This window comes from Schistocerca piceifrons, unplaced genomic scaffold, assembly GCF_021461385.2.
Source record: "Schistocerca piceifrons isolate TAMUIC-IGC-003096 unplaced genomic scaffold, iqSchPice1.1 HiC_scaffold_961, whole genome shotgun sequence".
Taxonomy (NCBI): Eukaryota; Metazoa; Arthropoda; class Insecta; order Orthoptera; family Acrididae; genus Schistocerca; species Schistocerca piceifrons.
Window position 1 is genome coordinate 1,150,001 of NW_025729236.1, and position 5,000 is coordinate 1,155,000.

Below are 5,000 nucleotides of genomic sequence, written 5' to 3' on the forward strand. Positions count from 1 at the left end.
TGGAGTTTACCACCCACTTGGAGCTGCACTCTCAAGCAACCCGACTCGAAGGAGAGGTCCCGCCGACGCTCGCACCGGCCGCTACGGGCCTGGCACCCTCTACGGGCCGTGGCCTCATTCAAGTTGGACTTGGGCTCGGCGCGAGGCGTCGGGGTAGTGGACCCTCCCAAACACCACATGCCACGACAGGCGGCAGCCTGCGGGGTTCGGTGCTGGACTCTTCCCTGTTCGCTCGCCGCTACTGGGGGAATCCTTGTTAGTTTCTTTTCCTCCGCTTAGTAATATGCTTAAATTCAGCGGGTAGTCTCGCCTGCTCTGAGGTCGTTGTACGAGGTGTCGCACGCCACACCGCCAGCCGGCTGTGCACGCTACCGAGAAAGTACCGGTATGCGAACCGCCAGGCGACGGGCGCGCATCGCACGTTTGAGGAGACGCGGCCGGCCCCACAGGCGGCCGCGACACTCCCAGGTCTGCGAAGCGGGGCAAACGCCGCGCGCTTCAGTATACGTAGCCGACCCTCAGCCAGACGTGGCCCGGGAACGGAATCCATGGACCGCAATGTGCGTTCGAAACGTCGATGTTCATGTGTCCTGCAGTTCACATGTCGACGCGCAATTTGCTGCGTTCTTCATCGACCCACGAGCCGAGTGATCCACCGTCCTGGGTGATCTTTTCTCAAGTTTCCGCCGTCTCTTTCGAGACGGTCGCATAGGCGGGAGTGAGGCGTGTGGCGGCCCCTGTTCCAGCGTTCTGTGTCCAACGGCCTCACGGCCGACGGGCGTCGTACGGCTCCACACCGGAGCGGACAGGCACTCGGGCGAAAGTCATTCAAAACCGGCGCCAGGCGCCAGGTGCCGCAGGCCAGCCGCTCCAGCGCTTCAGCGCTCGTACCACACAACATTGCCGCTAGTTTTGAGAGGCACGCGTGGTTCCGCACGCGGCGCACGGCTACGGCGAGCCGTACAGGTAGCGTGTTGCGCGACACGACACGCACATCGAAAGACATGCAGTCTAGTCGGTAATGATCCTTCCGCAGGTTCACCTACGGAAACCTTGTTACGACTTTTACTTCCTCTAAATGATCAAGTTTGGTCATCTTTCCGGTAGCATCGGCAACGACAGAGTCAATGCCGCGTACCAGTCCGAAGACCTCACTAAATCATTCAATCGGTAGTAGCGACGGGCGGTGTGTACAAAGGGCAGGGACGTAATCAACGCGAGCTTATGACTCGCGCTTACTGGGAATTCCTCGTTCATGGGGAACAATTGCAAGCCCCAATCCCTAGCACGAAGGAGGTTCAGCGGGTTACCCCGACCTTTCGGCCTAGGAAGACACGCTGATTCCTTCAGTGTAGCGCACGTGCGGCCCAGAACATCTAAGGGCATCACAGACCTGTTATTGCTCAATCTCGTGCGGCTAGAAGCCGCCTGTCCCTCTAAGAAGAAAAGTAATCGCTGACAGCACGAAGGATGTCACGCGACTAGTTAGCAGGCTAGAGTCTCGTTCGTTATCGGAATTATCCAGACAAATCGCTCCACCAACTAAGAACGGCCATGCACCACCACCCACCGAATCAAGAAAGAGCTATCAATCTGTCAATCCTTCCGGTGTCCGGGCCTGGTGAGGTTTCCCGTGTTGAGTCAAATTAAGCCGCAGGCTCCACTCCTGGTGGTGCCCTTCCGTCAATTCCTTTAAGTTTCAGCTTTGCAACCATACTTCCCCCGGAACCCAAAAGCTTTGGTTTCCCGGAGGCTGCCCGCCGAGTCATCGGAGGAACTGCGGCGGATCGCTGGCTGGCATCGTTTATGGTTAGAACTAGGGCGGTATCTGATCGCCTTCGAACCTCTAACTTTCGTTCTTGATTAATGAAAACATACTTGGCAAATGCTTTCGCTTCTGTTCGTCTTGCGACGATCCAAGAATTTCACCTCTAACGTCGCAATACGAATGCCCCCGCCTGTCCCTATTAATCATTACCTCGGGTTCCGAAAACCAACAAAATAGAACCGAGGTCCTATTCCATTATTCCATGCACACAGTATTCAGGCGGGCTTGCCTGCTTTAAGCACTCTAATTTGTTCAAAGTAAACGTGCCGGCCCACCGAGACACTCAATAAAGAGCACCCTGGTAGGATTTCAACGGGGTCCGCCTCGGGACGCACGAGCACGCACGGGGCGGTCGCACGCCTTCGGCTCGCCCCACCGGCAGGACGTCCCACGATACATGCCAGTTAAACACCGACGGGCGGTGAACCAACAGCGTGGGACACAAATCCAACTACGAGCTTTTTAACCGCAACAACTTTAATATACGCTATTGGAGCTGGAATTACCGCGGCTGCTGGCACCAGACTTGCCCTCCAATAGATACTCGTTAAAGGATTTAAAGTGTACTCATTCCGATTACGGGGCCTCGGATGAGTCCCGTATCGTTATTTTTCGTCACTACCTCCCCGTGCCGGGAGTGGGTAATTTGCGCGCCTGCTGCCTTCCTTGGATGTGGTAGCCGTTTCTCAGGCTCCCTCTCCGGAATCGAACCCTGATTCCCCGTTACCCGTTACAACCATGGTAGGCGCAGAACCTACCATCGACAGTTGATAAGGCAGACATTTGAAAGATGCGTCGCCGGTACGAGGACCGTGCGATCAGCCCAAAGTTATTCAGAGTCACCAAGGCAAACGGACCGGACGAGCCGACCGATTGGTTTTGATCTAATAAAAGCGTCCCTTCCATCTCTGGTCGGGACTCTGTTTGCATGTATTAGCTCTAGAATTACCACAGTTATCCAAGTAACGTGGGTACGATCTAAGGAACCATAACTGATTTAATGAGCCATTCGCGGTTTCACCTTAATGCGGCTTGTACTGAGACATGCATGGCTTAATCTTTGAGACAAGCATATGACTACTGGCAGGATCAACCAGGGAGCTGCGTCAACTAGAGCTGAGCAGCCGGCCGCCCGGGAGTGTGTCCCGGGGGCCCGCGCGAACACGCAAGCGTCCGCTCAATCATTCTGCAAACAGGAGGAGGCTGAGCTCCCCTGCACAATACACCTCGAAACCCTCTCAGGTCCCGGCGGCGCGCAGCGCCGTCCCAAGTACTTGGTCGGGTTCGAGAGAGGCGCAATCGCCCGGAGTTAGGCGAGTAGACGCTTTCGGTGCGACCACCCGTGCTCCCAACTGAGCTTGCCGCTGCCGACAGAGGCCCGGGAGCGTGCTGTCGTGGCATTGCCGGCGGGAGACAACACGCGCCACCTACGGTGACCGGCAGCTCCAACGCCAGCGCCACAGAAGGACAAAAGCCCCACTTGGGTGCCGAAGCGAACTCTCCCAGCACAGCGCACGCGCCAACACATCCGCACAGCTGCGATACAAACCACCAGCGAGAACCGCTGGGGCGACCGAGCAGCAGACGGCGTCGCGGCGCCGAGCGCCGGGCGGCGGCGCATCCTCAACGCACACAGTCCTCAATCGGACCAGCACACTGAAGATGTCCACCGCGCTTCGCACCGGGCCCGCGAGGACCTACTTTGGCCGCACGGCGCCGCGCGCAGGGTGCGCCGGCGCGCAGCTGCGACGCCTGCCGCGTCCGTCGGCCGGCGCGCCTGCCACTGGCCGCCCCCACCAGCCGGCTGTAGCGCGTGCGCCCACGCACCGCGCGGCCAGCACGCCGGGAGGCGCCCCCTCACCGGCCGGGGACGGTCCCACCCAGCCACCGCCGCGTATCGCTTCACACCCAGATGCCGTTCAGTTTCATCGGCATGGTGGGTATCGCTGGAACAACCGGTTAGTACCTCAACCTATCGTCGCCATCACCGATTCACCCCTAGCGAGAACAACCGCACCACAACGGGTTACCATTTCTTCATTTGCGTAACTTCACCAGCAAACGTAGGCGTCCATCGCCATTAGCAACTTCAACGATTATTGCATGCCTGTGTCAGGTGTCACGCCACACTACGTCTGCCCACATACACGCAACAAAATGTGCACGCCTAGACAATACGTGGAAGGTGGCCCCCGTACGTATGCGATGTCCATTGCTCGAACGACTGTCAACCGGCCTCTGTAGCATGTCGCAGATATGGAACGCGGTGCACCATGCTATCACGGTGTTTGAGGAGAGACGACTAGGTCCGAATACATCAACACACAGCTCATGCTGATCGCCATCCACGGCGTCCGTTCCTCCCACACGTCTCTATGGCGTACCACACTGCAATCCAGCTCTCATAGGGAGACGACACGTAGCTGCGTGCACAATATTTGCACTGTATGGTCCGCCGTTTTTGGGCGCAGTCGTTGTACGGTCACACATGTGCCACGATGTATCATTCAGTACATAAGGACGAAAGTGCAGTACAGATTGTGGTTTATGCGTACGACATCAGCGGACAGTTGACACAGGCCGCACCACAACGTAGCCTGAGTACGTCGCATGCGAAGGGCATTGAACATGCAAACTTCTCACCAACCAGCTTGCGAAGGCAGGGGGCAAGGTGGGGACGTGGGGAGGGGTGGGGGGGGGGGGCGGCATGTACGTCCTGCTGCCATCCACATAACAGTGTACAGCAGGAGCATGTGGAAAGTCAGCAAGACTTGCAAGGTGTTTAACATGAAGCGATACACAGGGGAGCGGGCAGTGCGAGTAGCGAACTATATTGCGAGGGTTGCGGGTGGGCAACACTACACTAATTGAACGAGTCGTATAACAATTACAGAGCAGGTTTAGGCGACAACGTGGGTTACGTTAGCGGACAACGTGGGTTACGTTAAGGCACAACGTGGGTTACGTTAAGGCACAACGTGGGTTACGTTAAGGCACAACGTGGGTTACGTTAAGGCACAACGTGGGTTACGTTAAGGCACACGTGGGTGACGTTAAGGCACAACGTGGGTTACGTTAAGGCACAACGTGGGTTACGTTAAGGCACAACGTGGGTTACGTTAAGGCACAACGTGGGTTACGTTAAGGCACAACGTGGGTTACGTTAAGGCAC

The 5,000-nt window shown here is 57.2% G+C and overlaps 2 non-coding genes and 1 pseudogene across 2 annotated transcripts; all 3 read right to left on the reverse strand.

The window, feature by feature from the left end:
* Positions 1-324, reverse strand: part of LOC124774451 — a 7,246-nt pseudogene extending 6,922 nt beyond the window's left edge.
* A 188-nt stretch (positions 325-512) lies between these two features.
* On the reverse strand, positions 513-667 carry LOC124774023. The gene has a single exon (XR_007015020.1). It is a non-coding gene; the product is annotated as a 5.8S ribosomal RNA (ribosomal RNA).
* Positions 668-1,019: 352 nt separating this feature from the next.
* Positions 1,020-2,928, reverse strand: LOC124774276. The gene has a single exon (XR_007015264.1). It is a non-coding gene; the product is annotated as a small subunit ribosomal RNA (ribosomal RNA).
* Between the last annotated feature and the right edge of the window lie 2,072 nt (positions 2,929-5,000).